This window comes from Nerophis lumbriciformis, linkage group LG22 (genome assembly GCF_033978685.3).
Source record: "Nerophis lumbriciformis linkage group LG22, RoL_Nlum_v2.1, whole genome shotgun sequence".
In the NCBI taxonomy this organism is placed as follows: domain Eukaryota; kingdom Metazoa; phylum Chordata; class Actinopteri; order Syngnathiformes; family Syngnathidae; genus Nerophis; species Nerophis lumbriciformis.
The window spans coordinates 19,533,726-19,557,458 of record NC_084569.2 but is presented as its reverse complement, the minus strand read 5'-3'; the positions used below and the strand labels follow the sequence as shown (position 1 = coordinate 19,557,458).

The 23,733-nt window shown below is 36.9% G+C and overlaps 1 long non-coding RNA gene across 1 annotated transcript in view; it reads left to right on the top strand.

The window, feature by feature from the left end:
* The first annotated feature begins 1,502 nt into the window (after positions 1-1,502).
* The window catches only part of LOC140679708 (uncharacterized), a 39,397-nt gene continuing 17,166 nt past the window's right edge, over positions 1,503-23,733 (top strand). The window contains exons 1-2 of the long non-coding RNA XR_012051083.1: positions 1,503-1,645; positions 9,393-9,476. This is a non-coding gene — a long non-coding RNA (uncharacterized lncRNA). The remainder of the gene's footprint in view (positions 1,646-9,392; positions 9,477-23,733) is intronic.

Sequence of the window (23,733 nt, the reverse complement as noted above, 5' to 3'; positions counted from 1 at the left end):
AAAAAAAAAAGGCTTTCATTTGCACTTTGCCTTCTGTCTCTGCATCCTGGGGTCCAGACCAACAACACAAACACAACCATGACATGTTCCAAGCCCTCTTTACAAAAAAAATGTTACAAAACTGTATTATTTATTTTTTTCCAGATGATTTTTAGTTTGTAAACAAATCAGCAAGTAGTTAAATAGTTGAAATATAGCTTTGATTTAAGAGGTTTGACAAAAATATGACCTATGCCATTTAGGAATTACAGCTACAAGTACATTATGTGGATAACATAATTTTAATTCTAAGTGATTCAACCAACATAATTGTACATTTATTTATATTGTTTAATACTCTTAATTTAATGAATTGTCCATGATTTTCATCCAAGTACTTACAGTCGTGGTTAAAAGTTTACATTCACTTGTAAAAAACATAATGTCATGGCTGTCTTGAGTTTCCAATAATTTCTACAACTCTTATTTTTTTGTGATAGAGTGATTGGAGCACATACTTGTTGGTCACAAAAAACATTCATGAAGTTTGGTTCTTTTAGGAATTTATTATGGGTCTACTGAAAATGTGATCAAATCTGCTGGGTCAAAAGTATACATACAGCAATGTTAATATTTGGTTACATGTCCCTTGGCAAGTTTCACTGCAATAAGGTGCTTTTGGTAGCCATCCACAAGCTTCTGACAAGTTTCTGGTTGAATTTTTGACCACTCCTCTTGACAAAATTGGTGCAGTTCAGCTAAATTTATTGGTTTTCTGACATGGACTTGTTTCTTCAGCATTGTCCACTTTGGGAAGGCCATTCTAAAACCTAAATTCTAGCCTGATTTAGCCATTCCTTTACCACTTTTGTCGTGTGTTTGGGGCCATTGTCCTGTTGGAACATCCAACTGCGCCCAAGATCCAACCTCCGGGCTGATGATTTTAGGTTGTCCTGAATAATTTGGAGGTAATCCTCCTTTTTTATTGTCCCATTTACTCTCTGTAAAGCACCAGTTCCATTGGCAGTAAAACAGGCACAGAGCATAATACTACCACCACCATGCTTGACGGTAGGAATGATGTTCCTGGGATTAAAGGCCTCACCTTTTGTCCTCCAAACATATTGCTGGGTATTGTGGCCTAACAGCTCAATTTCTGTTTCATATGACCACAGAACTTTCCTAAATAAGGTCTTATCTTTGTCCATGTGATGTCAGATGAAACTAAAATTGAGCTGTTTGGCAACAATACTCAGCAATATGTTTGGAGGACGCTTTGTGACCAACAAGTATGTGCTCCAATCACTCTATCACAAAAAAATAAGAGTTGTACAAATTATTGTAAACTCAAGACAGGCACGACATTATGTCCTTCACAAGTGTATATTATCTTTTCAATTGAAGTTTAATATATAAACATGTAAACTATATATAAATAACGTTAGTAATGACAAGTTCATGTTGTATACTCCGACGCAGTAGGCGGCAGTATACACCTTATAGGTCATGGCTGCAACCCGCCAGTTAAGCAAAAGAAGAAGAAGAAGACAAGCACAATGTTGCTTAATACTTAAATAAAACCTCATTTTTCACAAAATAAACGGAAAAATGAAGGAGGCGAAGTCAAAAAAGAGCAACAATGTGACCCCGTTTTTCTCCAAGAAAGGTAAGTAGTCTATCATTCAGTCTGTGGTAGAAATGAACCTGTTAGCTAATGTTCATTGTGAAATAACAAGCGAGCTACAGAATTAACAGTGCTAGCCTACATAGCACTATTTTTAGTTAGTGTAGGTAAATGTTTAGCAAGATATTTATAAACACTAAATAGTAACTAGTCCTTATACGACACTTAAAAACAAACCTTAAAAACGTACCCTCTCTGTCCCAGTGTAGGTGAGCAACACTGTTCAATGTTAAATTAGCATCATTGCAGGGAGTCACACAAGGTATACTTGATAGTACCTAGTAGTAATATTTTGGTACCGGTACCAAAATAATTTCGATACTTTTCGGTACTTTTCTAAATAAAGGGGACCACAAAAAAAATGTGCATTTATCTATTGGCTTTAAAGACATGCACCTGGAGATAGGTTGATTGGCAACACTAAATTGGCCCTAGTGTGTGAGTGTGAATGTTGTCTATCTGTGTTGGCCCTGCGATGTGGTGGCGACTTGTCCAGGGTGTACCCCGCCTTCCGCCCGATTGTAGCTGAGATAGGCTCCAGCGTCCCCCCGCGACCCCGAAGGGAATAAGCGGTAGTAAATGGATGGATGGATATTGGCTTTATTTTAACAAAAAATCTTACGGTACATTAAACATATGTTTCTTATTGCAAGTTTGTCCTTAAATAAAATAGTGAATACACAAGACAACTTGTCTTTTAGTAGTAAGTAAACAAACTAAGGCTCCTAATTTAGTCTGCTGACATGCAGTAACATATTGTGTCATTTATCATTCTGTTATTTTGTCAGAATTATTAAGGATAAGTGGTAGAAAATAAATTATTAATCCACTTGTTCATTTACTGTTAATATTTGCTTAAATTTCTCTTTTAACATGTTCTATCAACACTTCTGTTAATGTAATACCTGGGATTTATATAGCGCTTTTCTAAATACCCAAAGTCGCTTTACATGTGTGTGTGTGTGTGTGTGGGGGGGGGACGATAAAAACAACTTTTTTAGAAAAAATAAAATAAAAATAAAAATAAATAAATAAATAAAAGACACCTAGGGCAGGGTCAGTTTGGAAAGGCTAATGTGAAGAGGTGAGTTTTTAGGGTGGCTTTGAAGGTAGGGAGGGAGGGGGCATCTCTGATGTGCCTGGGGAGAGCGTTCCAGAGAGAGGGGGCAGTCACGGAGAAGGCCCTGTCGCCCCAGGTTCGGCGCCTGGTCTTGGGGACCTCAAGGAGGCCGGCATCACTAGACCTGAGGGAACGGGACGGGACGTGTGGCTGGAGGAGGTCAGAGAGGTAGGGTGGTGCCAGGTTATGGAGTGCCTTGTAGGTGGTGAGGAGTATTTTAAAGGTGATTCTGTATTTGACAGGCAGCCAGTGGAGGTCATGAAGGACAGGTGTGATGTGCTCTCTGGAGCGGGTTCCGGTGTATAAATGTGTAATAATCACTTACTCTTCCTTGTTTGGATGCTTTACATTAGTTTTGGATGATACTACAAATTTGATACCAAGTAGTTTCAAGATCATACATTGGTCATATTCAAAGTCCTCATTTCCTGAGTGTATAAACATAATATGAATTTAAAAACAGGTAATTTAATTGGATTAATTTAATTAATTCAAGTTAATGAATTTTTAATTTAATTTATTTAAATTATTTAATTTAATTTGATGCATGCTTTGCATTAAAACTAATTTATGGGAAATAAATTGTTCAATATTTTTTTTATAAGTGCAAAATAACCAATTTACCACAATTAAAATTATTTGGGTAAATGTTCCACTGTAGCCTTATCATAATAAAGGGGCTAGGGCTCTGGGTGTGTGCTTTAACTGCCTTTTAAGTCTTTGGGGTATACAATGAGTAAAACATCAATACAGGATTTGTATATTCCAATTTGTGTTGAAACCCTGTTCTCTTTTAGGTTAAGGTTACAGGAAACAGTTAAAATATCGATCCAAAATTCATGAACCCCCAAGTTGATTCAATGATATTAAAAATAAATAGGGCAGCCTTGCAAATGCTGCCGCAATGACTGCGAACTCAGGCATTTTAAGCCACAACAATCACAAAAAAAGCCTTTTTTGTAGGGGTCTATACATTTTCCTTAAATGGCGATCTGATATGAATCTCGAGTAGTGTTGGTGAGCAACACTGTTCAATGTTAAATTAGCATCATTGCAGGTAGTCACTCTTTTTCATCACTTTCACTTTTGTCCACTTCAAATTATGTCAAATGGGATTAATTGTGTTTAACCACTCAGATGTCAACAGACGTTACATCACGTAATTGCATATTCTTCCACTTTAAATGCTTTGTTTACCCAAAACAAATTAGCCATTGTGCAAAGCAGTAGAAAAGCTCACACAACTGTTTGTAGAACACAACATAAGAAGACATAAATCATCAACATTTGCAAGTGCTGCATTTGCAATAAACTTTTCCCTACTGTGAGACTAAAAAAGTACATAAAAATAAAGTTGGTTTCCCAAATCAGTGTGCAAACAATCAAAGGCAGCACTTTTGTATGCATGCAATTAGTGGGATGTTTTTAGACCTGAATCCCTTTCACAAAGTTGTAAACACATACTTGTTATTAAAATTAATGTTGCTTAGTCAGAGGTGGGTAGAGTAGCCAATAAACATACTCGAGTATGAGTAATATGACACAAGTAAAAGTATTCATCCAAAAAATTAGTTGAGTAAAAGTACCGTATTTTCCAAACTATACCCATTAAATTTTAGGGGGATTTTTTTTTTATACATATATATTAGCTGCACCGTATATATATAAGCCACAGGTATATGCATTGTGAAATAAGTTATTTACACAGAAATATTCTGTCAATGTTTATTTACCTGCCTTAACTGTTTCAAAACGGTGTCTTTGACACGGCAGTAAAACGGCTGATCAAACAAAACAGAAGTCATAATGGATCCCTTAGCTGCGGGAGTTAGCTCTCCAATCAGGTAAACAGACTCATTAACGTATTGGTGATTTTACTGAGGAATTTGTAAAAACTGAAACAATACAACAATAATTCCATTGTAAGTTAATAATACTAACAAAGACACTTGCAAACGTGTTAACATATCAGCTAATGCTAACGACGTTAGCGTCATTGCATAACGATAGCACGTATGAATATGCATGAAAACCTTCCTCCAGACATCCCACATGGGATGGTTTAGTAAGTATAAACAGTTTTAGTTGTATTGTAAAACTTACCAGTGTTGCTTGGAGTGATGAATGAAGAATCCATACGAGTACGGACGGCTCAAAGACTGAACGGCACTTTACATCCAGTTGAAAGCACTCAATGAAAGGATACTGCAGCACCTGTAGGGAGTGAACTTGTCCAAACGATGGCACCAAAGCACAAACAATAACACACCTTCTCAGTGCCTTTGCTTGTTTTTTTTAAATAAAAAATGTAATTATGGCCTTGCCGTCAGCGACGAAAAATCTATAAATTAGCTCCACCGTCTTGTAAGCCACAGGGTTCTAAGTATAGGAAAAAAGTAGCGTTTTATAGCCTGGAATTTACGGTAAATATTTTGTATTTAAATAGATAGTTAGTAAATGTAACACGTCCCCATGTATGGTTTTAACATGATGTGAATACCGCATCTCAACATTTTCTTGTCGAGTGACATTACTAAAGAAACAAAATATGGATATAATTTAAAGTAGTCAGTGTACAGCCTGTATAGCAGTATAGATGTACTGAAAATGACTCCACAATAGGATAATAACAGTCAAGCATGGTGGTGGTAGCAATCCCGGCCTACGTGAGGGCCGCCAGCACTGGGGAGCTGCGGTTCATTGATGTAAAGAGAAACTGCTGTGACATCCTGAGGCCGAGCATGTATACAAAATGTATTTTCTGTTGCTTTTGGTGAACTGCACTGTGATAATTTGTCGTTGGTCGAAACAGAGGAGCTAAGGATGTAATGGTTTGTGTGTGGTTGCAAGTCCGTGTATTTGAGCTGAGCGTCAAGAAATTTTGGCTGCAACTGAATCGCTAAAAAAAACACATTATACATGATACAAGGTTGACACATCAAGGCACTCATGAATTTCTAAATCACAATAGTGTACCAGATTACCAATAACAAAACAAGGTTATATACGGAACAAGCAAAAATGTGGACTATTTTCTAGCAACATGACCTCCCTGGCATTAGAGATGGGTATTCATTCAATTTTCGGTACTTTTGTGTTTTAATAAATATAATTATTAAAAATGAGCTAATTATGATAACTTTTGCTATATCTTCTTGTATTATACAGCAACATTCAAAGTCAATTGCTGTATTGGCATCAAACATTTTAACATTAAGAGCAGGGGTCTCCAACTCAATTTACCTGGGGGCCGCATCAGGTATTCCACAAGAAATGCTTTGTTAAAAAAATTCCAATCTGCTCAAATGTCTTTATTTTTTTTAAACACAAACTAAGATGAAACATTTTTACCAATTATGGACTAATATTGATATATGATTTTTATTATTAGGATTATTAATATTACCGTATTTTCCGGACCATAGGGCGCACCGGATTATAAAGCGCACTGCCGATAAATAGTCTATTTTTGATCTTCTTTCATATATTAGGTGCACCAGATTATAGGGCACATTAAAGGAGTCATATTATTATTATTTTTTTCTAAATTGAAAACAATTCCTTGTGGTCTACATCAGTGGTCCCCAACCTCCCAACCTTTTTGTAATTGCGGACCGGTCAACGCTTGAAAATTTGACCGGGGGGGGGGGGTTGTTTTTGTTTGTTTTTAAATTTAAAAATACAATCATGTGTACTTACGGACTGTATCCCTGCAGACTGTATTGATCTATATTGATATATAATATAGGAACCAGAAATATTAATAACAGAAAGAAACAACCCTTTTGTGCGAATGAGTGTGAATGGGGAGGGAGGGTTTTTGGGTTAGTGCACTAATTGTAAGTGTATCTTGTGTTTTTTATGTTGATTTAATAAAAAAATAAAAAATAAAAAAAAGTTGTTGGGACCACTGGTCTACATAACATGTAATGGTGGTGGTTCTTTGGTCAAAATGTTGCATAGATTATGTTTTACAGATCATCTTGAAGCCGCTTTCTGACAGTCGCTTCAGGATGCGCCGTTTTGTGGGCGGTCTTATTTACGTGGCTCACCTTTGGCAGCGTCTTCTCCCCGTCATCTTTGTTGTAGCGATGTAGCGTGCAAGGACGGCAGTGGAAGAAGTGTCAAAAGATGGAGTTAACTGTTTTAATGACATTCAGACTTTACTTAAATCAATAACGGAGCAGCATCTCCTCATCCGGAAACAACCACACTGTCCGACAGGAACTCTAATAACTAAAGTTCCTTGGGTGAATAATTTAACTCACTACACCGGTATGTTTTAGCGCTTTCATGGCGAGTTTACTGACAGATATAAGTAAGAACTTTACGCTACTTTATATTAGAAATGGCAACAGCTGAGGATGAATGTCCCATAACAAGAAGATAGAGAAAAAGAAGAAGCTTATCGACTACGGCGTCGGCGCGGACGCGCGCAATTTTTCAGGATTTACGCAGATCCCAAATACAGATCTGCAGGTACCAGAAGGTAAGAAAAGTTCCTTTTGCATAATATTGCGACACAAAACGCCAGATAATGTCTTACCTTATACACACACCATAATAATACTCGTATGTTTAATGCGTTGACAATCCTCCAAGCGGTGCGACTTCATAGCTTACCAAAGTGGTACATCGCAATCATGCGACCCAAGCGTGACAATCGCAATGTGACTGCAGACTACATTAGGCTACATTGAGTTACTTTTCTTTTATCCCGCAGCATATGCATCACTTTGATTTAGTTTGCCAGAGAGAGACAAATATACAGTATGTATAAGGTCCCGCTGGGCAGCAACTTAAAAAAGTTTTTGGGGAAGTCTTGTGAATGTACCGCGCTGGGACGAATGTCCGCTTGTGCCCAATAGAAACGAGGCAACCGGCCAGGCACGGAAGAAAACTCCATGGCAACGCTGCAGTCACTTTCACTCGTTGAGATATGTTTCCCTGCTTGCAACAAGCCTGGTCCATGTCCCGCCCCTGAGAGCCATATACCTCACCGTGATTGGTACAGAACAGAACACTGTAAAGTGCCATTCGTATAAAACCTGCGGGCCACACTAACAATAAACTTTCATATTAAGTTGGGGGCCACAAAGTATCGTCACGCTGCGAGTTTGAGATCCCTGACCTTGAGGCAGTTTGATAGAGTCCGCTCTCAGTGCTGCTGGAGTGATGGCCAAGTGTTAGTGTTAGGGATGTAGCACTATGAACATTTTATATCACGGTTATTGTGACCAAAATGTGCACCGTTTTTATCAATGGATGTTAAATGTGCACACTGAAATCTTTAAAAAAAAAAAAAAAATACTAAAATAGATTGACACACTGTCAGGAACCCCACTATTTTGCATGTTTTATGATTCTTATGCTTCACTAATACTGTTTTAGTCTTAGTATTTTATCTGTTTTATTGGCTGAACTGTTATTGACTTTTGTGATTTAGGGCTATATAAATAAACATTGATTGATTTGATTGATTTATTTAAATGAAATGTGTGTTGCAAATAAAATCTATAATTATTTATTATGTTTCTTTGGTTGTCCTACGTTTTTAAGCGGTCCTTGAACGTACCGTAAAAATCACCTTGTCGAGTGTTTCTTGGATCGCTCCTTCTGTGCAATGACTGCACCGCTTGTAGGTTCAATGTGCACAATTGTTCAAACAGTAATTGTTATATAAGTTTAGATTGAGATGTGTCATTTATTAATGTGTAAAGACGTTAATGTCTCTTGTTTTCATGTTAGCATTTAAGCAGGCGGGCTAGCGCCAGTCAGTCTGTGAGTTTATCAAAGTGCAGTTATCAATCACGGTTTTTCCATCATTTTGATTTTAAAAGGGTAATAGTACTAACCGTTAAGAGTTTTACTGCGGTTATGATTATGAGAGTTTATTGCTACATCCCTATTTAGAGCCAGCGCGGATAAGTGACTTATAGAAGCCACTTTGCATTGTGGAGGGATCAGGGATACAGTATGTTATAAGTTCATCATTGTGTCACATGCATTTGCATTTTGCGTTGGTAGGACTATTTAAAGCTCCAAATTGGTTTGCACATTAAAGATGAAGACCGTAAGGGTGTGTTCCTACCATGGCTGCAAAATGTAGAAAGTGTTGTTCATTTTGAGCCTCGTGAACTACTTTTAGTCTTTGAGTGTGTGTGCAGCAGTTAAGGCGCTTGTAAGGTTCGCCCATTAAACACCCTCCTCCGTCTGCAGGTTCAAGTGAGGTTTCTGCTTCCTGGGAGCCTTTGTTTCCCCATCTCAAATTTATCAGTGCAATTAGGCGCTCTGCTGAGCGTGTACTGTCGGCCCACACTGGGCAAACCTCTCTCCCCCACTGCAGTCTCTGCGGCTGTGTGAGAGCGTGTGCGTGTTATTGTGCGTGTGGAGTACAGTGGTCCCAAATTCTTGGCCCTCCATACATAAGCCTCCTGAAGGATACATTAATTAATTATTATTATTATTATTTTTTGTCCTAAAGCACATTTTTCCAATAACGGGTCTTGAAAAGGAGGTGTGGTCTTTTATTCGGGGTTGTCATTGCTCAACTTACTGTACAAGAAATGGTCCTTTTTTAGCTTGTGAGCATATGTTGTGTATCCACAGGGAGCCCAGGAAGTGAAAGTGAAGCCAACACTTCCAAAATGGTGATGACTCTTTGTCCTGTCGCACATACAAGACAAGTCGAAGGTAAGCACATACAAACAAATAAAGGACGGTGGCCTTTGCACGTTTTTAAATAGGAGCCATGTTGTTTGTTACTCACATGCCGTTTTAATAATAATAAAAAGTGTAGTTGGAGACTATAATTTAATCTAAAACTTGTATTTTAAATATGTCTTCCTCCAACAAATCACTGGTATCTTGTCATCACTAATGTCCTTTGCAAATTGAAGGCAAAGTGTGTGAAAAAAGTATTTTTACTCGTACATGTGCATTACTCATGTCTAACAGAAGGGAGCAGCGGTACAATTATTGCCAAAAACTAAAAAAGAAGCATTGACAAGGTTTGGAGGTAAAAAACAATTTGGGAAAGGTTGACCAATACAAGATTTACAGTAGGTACAGAACTTATATGGATAATGGGGGGTTGTGCAAAAACAACCACCAGGTGACATATCTGAGCAGATATCCCCATTCTCTTCATGCTGTACTTCCTTCTTCAGATTCAGCATGAATTCATAAATATATACACAATTACCGTGGAATCTATATATACTACATTAATTGGTTTTTCAACACAGTTTATAAACCCAAAAATCTGTATAGTGAAGCAGAGTTCCCCATAAGAAGCAATGTAAACATGAATAATTGGTACTAGCCTCGACAAAAGTCCCTATTTTAGTAAAAAAAAACTGCTGCACACTTTGAAGACAATATGATTTTATATATATATATATATATATATATATATATATATATATATATATATATATATATATATATATATATATATATTCAGGCCCGGCCTTAACCAATCTGGCGCCCTAGGCAAGATTTTAGGTGGCGCCCCCCCACATCGGCAGTGAAGTGTATATACTCACAAGAAACCGAATAGCTTTGTCTTTGACCTTTCTTTTTTTTTACTTACAACTATACCTAATATATAAAGGGGTGGAAAAGCGACTATTACCTGCAGGGCAAATATAGCTAACCAGAAGGCAATAACAATGTAAACAAAAAACAGCTGTTTAAAAGATCTAATACAAATGTCCCTGAAAAATGTAAGGTGGGAGTACTGTAATTACCTAACGTTACATTATTATTTTCCATAACAATTTAGCCCCCTCCACAATATTAACCCGACGTTAAAACAGAACTAGCTATTTATTGATTAGCAATTGCCGAATCATGTAACATTAGCTTAATGCTAAAAAGCCAGGTTACTATCACATTCTGTAACAGACAAATAATTTCATGTAGGCTAACGTTACCTACCTGCTACCTCTGTCTTTTCTCGTTTCTCCTCCTCTTCTTTTCTCTTTTTTCTTCCCTGGGCACCTGACAGTTTTGGCCGTTTTGGCCGTTTTGACATCTTGTGTTGATTTTTTGATGTGGTGACGTCCAAAAAGAGTCATGATACGGGAAGGGAGGGGGCGCACCGTGAGGGGGGAGAGGGAGGGGGTGAGGGGGCGTAATGTTGTAACAAATAATATTTCTATTAAATAGGCTTTACTTTGCATTTTAATTAACGTGGGATTATTTTTTGTATTTAGAAATAATAGTACCAACTTTTTTTTCTTTTCTTTTTTTCTCTCCAACATTTGTGGCACTGGCGTGGCGCCCCCTGATGGACGGCGCCCTTAGCATTTGCCTATACGGCCTATGCCACGGGCCGGCCCTGTATATATTACACACACATGTACAGTATACATACATATAAACACATATGCATATATATACATATATACATATATATATATATATATATATATATATATATATATATATATATATATATATATATATATATATATATTACACACACATACAGTATACATACATACACACATATATACACATATAAACACATATGCATATATATACATATATATATATATATATATATATATATATATATATATATATATATATATATATATATATATATATATATATATATATATATATATATATATATATTACACACACATACAGTATACATACATACACAAATATATACACATATGTATGTATATATATATATATATATATATATGTATATGTGTGTGTACTAGGGTTGTACGGTATACCGGTATTAGTGTAGTACCGCGATACTAATGAATCATTTTCGGTACAATAACGTCTCTGAAACGTACCGGTTCCGCGTTCTGCCCGCGTCGAATTCACGTTATGACATTGCTGGTTTACGAGCAGAGGAGCATGTTCGGCGGCACACAATCACAGAGTACTTACAAGAAGACACAGTGTGTAGACAGAAAACGGAGAACAGATGCATTTTGGCTTAAAAACTAATGATAAAGGTGAAGTTATAACATTGAAACGCCCTCAGGAAGAGGTGCTTTAAGACATGGCTAGCTAGCTAGCGGCAAACGTCCATCCGCCGTCGGCAGTGGTTTAGCGACTTCTAAATCACTAATCCTCGCCTCCATGGCGACAAATAAAGTACGTTTCTTACAAGTATCATCCCTGCAGGACGAGGAACATGCTTCACTACACACCGTAGCTCACCGGCGAATGTAAACAAACGCCATTAGTGGATCAACACCTGACATCTACTGTAATGATATCAAGTACAGGCACGTATTGAGTCGATACTACTATGATTACATCGATATTTTTTGGCATCACAACATCTTCTTTCGTTTTTTAAAAATGTATATTATGTTTATAAACTGAGGAAATATGTCCCTGGACACATGAGGACTTTGAATATGACCAATGTATGATCCTGTAACTACTTGGTATTGGATCGACACCCAAATTTGTGGTATCATCCAAAACTAATGTAAAGTATCAAACAGAGGAATAAGTGATTATTACATTTTAACAGAAGTGTAGATAGAACATGTTAAAACAGAAAGTAAGCAGATATTAACAGTACCGTAAATGAACAAGTAGATTAATAATTAATTTTCTACCACTTGTCCTTAATCATGTTGACAAAATAATAGAATGATAAATGACACAATATGTTACTGCATATGTCAGCAGACTAGTTAGGAGTCTTTGTTTGTTTACTTACTAATAAAAGAGAAGTTGTTTTGTATATTTGTATATTTGCAGTGTTCTGGTTCCATATGTTGTTGTTTTTTATTTATGTTTAGATATAATAATACACTATTTTCTACTCTGCATTATCTTGTGTTGTGTTAACTGTACTACTATTTTTTGAGTATGAATCCTGGCAGTCTGCAGGTGGCAATGTGGTGACTATTAAATATCCCATTTGTGATTTATACCAAGGCACCATTGCTGGACGTTATGAGGCATTAAAAGTGCTCCCTCCCTGGGTCGCTGTTCATCGAGCTGAGCTTTTATCAAAGTGAAAAACTGTCGTTCCCAGAATGTCACATCAATCAAATATACCGAATGTTCCGAAAGGTCGTCAAGTTCACCTTTTTTTTTTTCCATCTTGACTACTATCTTAAAAACTCATTTCAACCAACCTTGTGCAGCTGTTCTTTAGCATTAGGGACACACATATACAATATATTATTTTTCTGATTTTGTTCTGAGTGTGAACAGACGTAATTTCATCAGAATTATTCTTTATTCATACTGTTTTTATTGTAAATTAACTGAATATACAATAATAGCATAACTACAATCAGTTCATTCTACAGTGTGGTGTCTCTTTGCTACTTGTTATGCAATATTGCGACAATTTTATGCTAATTTCCTGTGAGAAAACACGATTATATGTTATCAATGTCAGGCATCACCTTCAGACTTAACAAATTCAAGCAATTTTACCACATTTCTTATCCAACAAATTGAAGTGTTTTTCATTTTTAAACTCGGAAAAATCTTGCAGAGGCTTAATGCAATTATTATTTTTTGCTTATTTGTCATCTATTTATTCCTGGCATTAAAGCCCGATAAAATGCATGATTATTATTATTGGAATACATATTAATAAAAGGGCTGCAGCTATTAATTTGTTTAAGTGAATGGTACCTCAACTTAAGAGTGTTTTGCAATTACAGCAGTCTCCCAGCTAATTGTTATGCTTTAATTGAGAGCAAAAATCAATCAATCAATCAAAGTTTATTTATATAGCCCTAAATCACAAGTGTCTCAAAGGGCTGCACAAGCCACAACGAGTTAGCATCCCCGCCATCAGTTGGCGTAGCAAATGCCACAGTGAACACGTAAGATTCTCCCAAAACATCTGGCCTTACTTGCTACCATTAGCTTATATTAGAGATCGAGATCATTAAAGAAAGTGAGTGTGACGGACAGTGCTGAGAAAAAGTTGATGATATTAATTTAGGCAAAGAAGGAAATTATCAAAAACATGCCCTACTTGGTGAATCAGTTGCTAGTTATGGTTAGTCTACATCAAACTGAAGCAGAATGATTCTAACACCAGCCAATAATGGTAAAATATCTAAATGCTGGACATTTATCCATGAAATTATGGAGAAGATGCTGATGGTGTGTTCGACGGAGAAGCAGCTGGAAGGAAATACTGTAGAAGTCCACTCTCCAATGTAGTTGCTGTACGTTATTATTACATTACGTCATAAAACGACTATAATTATTAGTAGTACATTCTATTGTATTGTTTTTCATACAATATGTCTTATCTAAAAGTTAGTTTTATTTTTAAAAGGCATTTTCCATTTTAAATTTGTCTTTTTTTTGGGGGGGAGGGTCAATTTATTTCAATGGGCGACGTTGATTTGAGATACAAGTGGTTTGAGTTAAGAGCTCCTTTACAGAACCAGTTAAGACTGTAAGTTGAGGTACTACCGCAATCGAGTAATCTATCGATTGGTGTGTTTGATTAATCTAAAAATCGGATAAAACACTTTTGAGGGAAAATTGTGATTTTTTTTTTTTTTTGCTTGCTACAGCCTTCATTCTTTTTTTTTCTAATAAATGCACATTTTTAAAACTTTGAAATTGTACTTTGAACATGTGTGCATTAATAAAAGTTTAAAGCAAAAATATTAAAAAGCCCACACAACACCTTTCTCATCTTTTCGCTCTATTGCAGTGGCCGTGCAGAAACTACATCCGTGTATTTATAGTTTTCAGGCACTCCATGCAGTCTGTATTCTATCAATTTGTATTAGTTGCACTCCTTAAACTATTAATCAAAGCTACAGAATATAAATCAAAGCTTTCTTCTAATCAAATTAATCGATAAATCAATGTAGTCCTAATTAATAAAGCTTAATCTATTTTTGTTTTAATATGTGTTAAGTTTAATGTTTTGTTTTCCCAATGAAATTTTGCCATACATAACTAATAAACATGTATATACTGTAATTGAATGTGTGCGGGTTTTGTAGAGCATGCATTTTTTCACAGATGGTGTCTCTCATGCACATATGGCGAGCAGTCAAGTACAAACGGGCAAAGATCCACCTGCTGCGCACTTATGCTCAGGAGATTTATTTTCACACTGATCGAACGGCTTTAATTTGTACAAAAGTGAATTCGTTGGCATCGACGAAATTTTCCCTTTGCATAGTAAGTTTAGAGAAGTAGCGTTAGCTTAAGAAAAGTTCTAGCATATCCTCGGGATGTATACCGTTAGGATTTTATCGAATCCGATACTAATGTCGGTATTAATTATCGATACCGGTATTCATTGAAACTCTTAACAGTACTGTATGTAATTTGTAGAAATAAAGATGTGGAAAAATGCATATTTTATTATTAGCCCTAAAAGTTGTGCACCAGAAAGATTATGATGTAATCAGGCAAGTACTATTTTTTTTTTATCAACACCTGCTTTTTAAATCGTAAACGAGTCAACTATGCAAGTTACAATACAGTTATGTCATCATTTTGTAAAGACCACACAGATCCATCACTGTGTTTCTATCAAGTACAATTACACTTAATATATCATCCATCCATTTTTTACCGCTTGTCCCTATAATAACTTTGAAAATATTAGTAATAAAATAATAAAGTAAAATAATATTAATGTATGCTATTCATGTTCATTCACGGACCTTTAACATGATATCTAATATCAAACATGATATAAATCAATAGAATCAATTTTCATGTTAGGTGGATGCATATTTTGTAAGAATAGGAATTTTTATTTGTGTTTATGTTACACACAGACTAGTGTTGTCCCAATACCAAAATTATGTCGATACTTTGCGGTACTTTTTGGTACTTTTTAAAATAAAGGGGACCACAAAAAATGGCATTATTGGCTTTATTTTAACAAAACATCTTACGGTACATTAAACATATGTTTCTTATTGCAAGTTTGTCCTTAAATAAAATAGTGAACATACAAGACAACTTGTCTTTTAGTAGTAATTAAGCAAACAAAGGCTTCTAATTTAGTCTGCTGACATATGCAGTAACATATTGCGTCATTTCTCATTCTATTATTTTGTCAAAATTGTTAAGGACAAGTGGTAGAAAATGAATTATTAATCTACTTGTTAATTTACTGTTATTTGCTTACTTTCTCTTTTAACATGTTCTGTCTACACTTCTGTTAAAATGTTGTTTGGATGCTTTACATCACTTTTGGATGATACCACAAATTTGGGTGTCAATCGGATACCAAGTCATTACAGGATCATACATTGGTCATATTCAAAGTCCTCATGTGTCCAGGGACATATTTCCTGAGTTTATAAACATATTATGAATAAAAAAAAACGAGAAAAGATGTTGTGATGCCCAAAAATATCGACGTAATCAAAGTAGTATCGACTAGATACACTATTGTACTTGGTATCATTACAGTGGATATCAGGTGTAGATCCACCAATGGTGTTTGTTTACATTTTAACGCCGGTGATCTATGGTGTGTAGTGAAGCATGTTTAGATATTCCTCGTCCTGCAGGGATGATACTTGTAAGAAACGTACTTTATTTGTCGACAAGGAGGCGAGGATTAGTGATTTAGAAGTAGCTAAAACAATGCCCACGGCGGATGGACTTTAGCTGCTAGCTAGCTAGCCATGTCTTAAAGCACCTCTTCCTGAGGGCGTTTCAGTGTTTTAACTTTATTGTTAGTTTTTAAGCCAAAATGCGTCCATTCTCCGTCTACACACTGTGTCTGTTTGTGAGTACTCTGTGATTGTGCGCTACCGAACATGCTCCTTTGCTCTTAAACCAGCAATGTCATGACGTGACGACGACGGGGACGTGTGGGACAGGTACTTTTCAGAGACGGTATCGCACCGAATATGATTCATTAGTATCACGGAACTATACTAATACCGGTATACCGTACAACCCTAACACAGACCTATTTTGGTGACGGACCAGAAGCCAGTGTTGTCAGCTGCCGACGTATTGCTCTTATCCCGACACATGACTTCTTCCTGGAAGTGAAAAACAGTGGTGGTCAGTGTTGGGTTAGTTACTGAAAACCAGTAACTAGTTACAGTTACTAGTTACTTTACTTCAAAAGTAACTCAGTTACTAATTCAGTTACTTACACCAAAAAGTAATGCGTTACTGTGAAAAGTAACTATTTAGTTACTTCTTTTTTTCTTTTTTTTAAGGCTCCCATTAATGCCCTTTTAACCTTCATTTCGGTACTGTTATTGCACTGGAGAATAATACAATCTGTTGATCAACTTGACATGCATTTGCATCACTTAACTCTGCTAAGCAATGTGGTCTACATACAACACACAAAGACAAAGATATGTTTCAAAGGGCCAATTTATTTCAGGCCAGAACAAATTGACAAAACTATTTTAAATAGCTGCAACATAACATACCGGTACATAAGTAACAAACAGCATAATAACAGCATAGCTGTAAACCTGGCTTCACCCAAGGAAGACACACATGACATACACAAAGCCTAACCAAGCATTTTTTTTCTCTCAAGGAATTTGGAAATAAAATCATGTATTCATGAGATCAACACTGTACTGAAGCCCAGAACACTCAAAATAATGGCGTTACTTTTTTTTACAAAGTAACGCGTTAGTCCCAAAACTGGTGGTGGTCAACCAAACCAAGATAGTTTTGGTGCAGCAAGCAGCATGCGATCAAGGATTATCCGTCTGTCACGTTCCCAGATATATCAAACTATCTGCTGCTCCAGACGTCATTCTACACGACAAAACAGATGAAAACTTAGAAAAGCATGGAGGTTTACAACTTCTTTGTGTGTGGCTGGGTCAAGGAGTCTTTCTCGGATAAATATGCATTGCCGTTTTCGCATTTTTTTCCTCCTCTTTATTAAAATATATCAATAGATGTCAACGTTGTGTATGTGCTGAAAGCTTCATTTATTATTGTTATTTACCGAAGTGATGACTGCAAACTTGTTCATTCTTCGACTCTGCTCCCTTGGACTGGAGTTCATGCCACTTTTCTCTTCATCGTTTCGTAAAATGTAAGTCTTCTGCCCTTCTTGATTACCTCTCGAGAAACTCTGAAGGAACGTTTTTCCTTTTCGCGATTTGAACAGTTCGTACAGCGGAAAACAACACGAGCATGGAGCATTTGTCTTCGAGAATGGCTTGACCACCATGCGTACTCAATGAGCCGGATGTGACGTCATATGCAACCCAGCAATATGCATGTGTCGTGTGTGTATTATATACATACAAAGACCAAGTGATTATTTAAAATTTTCACTTTTTTGAGTTTTTTTTAGCACGTCCTCGTGGCTCTCTGTAGCTTTTTCAAAAATGGAAAAAGAAGGGGGGAAAATATATTTGTTGTTTAATAATGTTTCTGTAGGAGGACAAACATGACACAAACCTTCCTAATTGTTAGAAAGCCCACTGTTTATGTTATACATGCTTCACTGATGGCCAGCACCATTTTGTCCAACTAATTTTGTCGGTCCTTGAACTCACCGTAGTTGGTTTACGTGTACAACTTTCTCCGACGCTGCCACAGAAAGATGTGTTTTATGCCACTCCTTCTTTGTCTCATTTTGTCCACCAAACGTTTGATGCTGTGCGTGAATGCACAAAGGTGAGCTGTTGTTTGTTGCGTGGAGTGGTAATAATCCATGCTAACATGCTATTTAGGCTAGTTGTGTGTACATATTGCATCATTATGCCTCGTTTGTAGGTATATTTGAGTTCATATAATTTCCTTTACTTATGTCCTTATGTGTATTTAATTTACATTTGCATCTCTCATGACACATTATCTGCGTGTAATATTGGCTGCATTTCTCATTGTGTACCATGTTGTTCCAGACCACAGCAAACGTTACCATGTTATTCCAGACCACAGCAAACGTTACCCAGCTTGCAAAGATTGTAATAAATCCATTAGAAGAAGACAGCCTGTCCTTTCCTTTAATTTTGGCACACACATCTATACCTTTGGCAGTTTTAAGACAGTAATTTCCAGGAGTTATCTCACCCTCTGAGACACTTACTTAATGTGTTGCCTTCATTATTACACTTACATAAGGCTTTTAAGTTTTAGCGGCTCTAGACATATTTGTTTTTTGTAATTTTGCTCCAATATGGCTCTTTCAACATGTTGGGTTGCCGACCCCTGGCTTAGAGGAGTTGATGAGGCTCACTGGTACTAAGACTTATTAGCGTGCAGGACTTTGGGAACTTGGAGGAAATATTGTTGTGTTACAAACTTTTTTGTGGTGTTGCTTCCTTTTTTGTGATTATTCCATTATTCCAAGTTGACTATCATCTACCCGTTCGTAGTAGTGGCACTTGGACTGAATGTGACAGTGTGTCGTAATGATGATGGTCCGCTGGATAAAAAGAATACAGATCTTATCGGTTTCCTTGGACAGACCCAATTAGGAACCGGTACCAAAAAATACCAGAACAAGCTATACATCCCGAGCCTATCCGCTGAAGACCAACATGATAAAGCGTACACGTCTGTAGCTGACTGACAAGTCTTCAGAGTTCCAGGAGATATTTTAAGATGTGTAGCGCAGTCTTCTTTTCGAGTAATGAGGTTTTTCCTTAATGAAAAACTTCAAAAGTGACCGTTTCAGTGCATAAATGTAGCAAACAAGTGAAGACTTTGACCGATCTTTCTCACATTCGGTGCTAATGAACAGGCTCTGGGGACACATATTCATTAAAAATGCATCATTAAAAAGTACATTTTGCATAATAGGGGACATTTAAATGAGTCGTTTACCAAAACATGAACTTGTTTCAAAGGCTTCAGGTGACGTTGAGTGGATCCACTTGTGGTCCTGAGGTGTTTGTCAGGGTCTGCATGGTGTTTTCCATCTCAGTGCACATGGGTGCAAATGTCACTACTCATTGACTTCATCTGGATAAAGTACACTCAAACACAACCCCGGACGTAACACACATGCACACACTTTCGTTTAACAACCGATGTAGACACATGCACAATATATACAGCGCATATTTAACACTGCTAAAACCTGTGCAACACAACTATCGATTTTAAATGCACACTTATAGCGTACACAACATGTCGTCCTGGTTTTACATTGTTGTGATTCAACTTTTTATGGTTACAAACGCACTCCCATAAATTAGAGACAAGAACAACTCGTTCCGGATGTGCCTCGGAAGAATACATAGGCGAAGTAATTTGTAGTTGTGTTGCTAAACTAAGGAAATGTTTGTTCTTTTTAGTTATATACTGTATTTTATTATAATTATGTGTTTTATTATAATTATGTGTTTTAAACTTTATTTTTTTCTTTGAGTAGCCGGATCATCGACTGGATTCATGATTCTTTCCCTCTATGCACTCTTTTGGTTGCTATTCTAATTCTTTATTTTGATATTTCTTTATTGATCCTTGATATGTTTAAAAAAATTATAACTTAAATGTCGATGCTGCAACTTATTTTGATAGTTTACAGTAAATCTACGGGCCATTGTGACCAATGTGCGGAAGTCAATCAATCAATCAATCAATGTTTATTTATATAGCCCTAAATCACAAGTGTCTCAAAGGGCTGCACAAGCCACAACGACATCCTCGGTACAGAGCCCACATAAGGGCAAGGAAAAACTCACCCCAGTGGGACGTCGATGTGAATGACTATGAGAAACCTTGGAGAGGACCGCATATGTGGGTAACCCCCCCCCCCCCTCTAGGGGAGACCGAATGCAATGGATGTCGAGTGGGTCTAACATAATATTGTGAGAGTACAGTCCATAGTGGATCCAGCATAACAGTAAGAGTCCAGCAGGAAACCATCCCGAGCGGAGACGGGTCAGCAGCGCAGAGATGTTCCCAACCGATACACAGGCGAGTGGTGATTATTTCATAATAAGATGACATGGATGAATTTTCAAACACATTTTTTGCAGCCCTGTATGATTTTTTTTTTTTTGAGAATATAGTTTTACAATGCAAAATAAATGTATTATAAATAAGAAAATAAAACAAATATGAACATGTAACATCTTTGACAACTCTTATTGATGATGACGGTAAGGAGGAGGGAGGAATACATCCTGAGGAGATCCGCCATATAGATGCCACCTTTGTACTTTCTTTCTTCAATTCAATCGTCTTTCTCGCCTTCTTTATCAAAGTGCTGGCACTTACAATGTTCTTTGGCCCAATGATGGCTTTTTTAACAGTCGCACATAATAAAAAAGCACTAAAACTGAGTTACTGATATTATGGGTTTTATGGGTAAAGGAAAATGAGTAGACAGACTGCAATATGATGGGTATTTTGAACGATTCTTTACTTATGAGCTAATGTCATCATCAATATAGGACAATATGATAAAGTATTGGGTCTGCATGCACTGCTTAAGTACAGAAAAACAGAGGAAGTGGTTGTCAATATTGATATTGGCTAAACGAAGCTGCTTGATGCAAGATGTTGTTTATCTATGTATAGCAGTGATTCTTAAACTGTGGTATGAGTAGTACGCCAAAGAGGTCTGTAAATATGTACTGCATATGTACTTTCATTGTTGATGATGTTTGTGCATTGTGTGTAATGTTACAGTGGCCAAACTTGTTAAATAAAACTTCTGCCTTGTTTTCAATGAATACTTAGGCATATTACGCTGCTGCATTTTAATTTTGGTCATTATAGTGGTAATTGGAGAGCCAAGTGTTTTCTGAGGTGGTACTTGGTGAAAAAAGTTTCACAACCACTGTTGTGTAAGATCTGGCCATATACAGTGCATCTCGAAAGTATTCACAGCGCTTCACATTTTTTTGTTACAGCCTTATTCGAAAATTTTATAAATAATTTTTTCTCCTTACAGTTCTACAGACAATGCCCCGCAAGGACAATGTGAAAATGGTGTGTTTTTAATTTTGCAAATGTATTAAAAATAAAAAACACATGCAAAAGTATTCACATAATTTGCTCAATACTTTATTGATGCATTTTTGGCAGTAATTTTTTTTATTATAATAATAATAATAATAATAATTACCTTTATTGTCGCCGAGGAGAAATTTGTCTTGGACATCAAGACACAGCGTTTTACATACATACATACATACATACAGTTCATCCGACAATACAGTGACGACAGTTAACAGTGCGCAGGTATACTAGTTAGTTATGAGATCACACATTACACTCTACCCGTATTGCACACCTCCCGTATTGCAGTATCCCAATATTGCACTCCTTATTATTGCATCCGGTTATTACAGTAGTTTTGTGTTGTTAAGTGATTTGATTGCCATTGGGACAAAGGAAAAACTATACCTGTTGAGTTTGTATGTTGCTGTTCTGTACCATTTACCATTTGGCATCAACACAATTTCACAATGAAGTATGTGGTGTGGGTCACGGGTGATTTTAAGACCCTGCTTCCTCACGGTCTTGTCGAATATTTCTTGAAGGGAACAAGGGGGCTGCGTGCCAATTATTTTACCAGACCTCTTGATAAGGTTATGAAGTTGGGTTTTGAGTTTGACAGACAGATTTCCAAACCATGTGGAGATGCCATAACGGATGACGGATTCAATGTTTGCCTTATAAAACAACTTCATGATATTGCTCGGCACACCGTGGACCCTGAGCCTCCTATACGAATACGATGCCACATCCAGGATGTCTCTGCCGCTTCACTCACTGTAGAGATGGTATTGGCCTGGAGATGAACGGGGCCTGGTTTCCTCCAAACCTGGCATTCACGAGTAAAATTTTTGTCTCATCAGACCAGAGAATGTTGTTTCTCATATTCTGAGAGTCTTTCAGGTGCATTTTGGCAAACTTTTTTTTATTTTATTTTTTTTAACTAAGAAATTGTTTCTGTCTGGCTACTATACAATATAGGCCCAATTGATGGTTTTGATAGTTGTCCTTCTGGAAGGTTTTCCTCTCTCCACAGAAGCTGTTGTAGTTCTTGGTCACCTTCCTGACTAGACTAAGATGAATGCAGCAATGTACAGAGATATCCTGGATGAAAACCAACGCTTCCCATCCAATGAGATGGAGCCATCATTTTAGTCACTTTTTCTGTTGTAAAAACGACTACCAACAAATCTAGCATCTATTTCTGGTGTTACTAGCAACTGTACTCGTGTTTAGAGACTGTTTAGAGCCTGATGTCACACTTGTTCCGCCTTGCTGGGAGCTTTTACCTCATTAAAAACCGCCAGTGTCATCTTAAATTGTGATGATCGCTGTCCGCGGGGATATCTCGAATATATTAAAGTACGTCCACAGTGCGGACACGCTGCCTCTACTCCAGACAACCCCGTGCGTATGGCTGGTGTTAATGTGTATGTTAGTGTGTTATGGTGGTCATTTTTACCATGGCCTTTGAACACACCGTGTTGGCGGAGAATGAACAAGTGTTGTGTGTCTGGGAGTGAAGTACGGAGGTAGACGTGTGTGCACGGAGGAAATACTTGATGGAAATGGGCCCGTTGTTATCATAAAATTGGCCGTAAAAGCTAAAAAGAGTGTCAGACTTTGTTTACTCCTGGACGCTACAATACATTATATTACTTTATTTTGTTAGGTGTGGCGGCTAATATGAAGCCCGTACATTAAGGAGAAACCCTAAACATAGTTAATACAAATGTATAGTGTCGCGCTTTTATTTTTAAGACGGAAAAGTGTGTGATTGGTTTGAGAAAGTGTATTGACATGTTTTGATGTCGGATTGACTGTTTGCAATAAAAAAAAAAAGTCTCCTTTCGACATCCTGCCGACCGTCTTTCATTTCTGTTGAGCTTTTATGTTATCTTACTTACTAAATCATTCACAGTAACAATCTAAATGTTATGTTATCACTGCACCTTAACCGTAATCTGAACACGGAAGTGAACCACCACCCACCTTTAGAACGACACGTGCAGCAGGCGTTTGCTGCAGGGATGTCTCTTCTCAC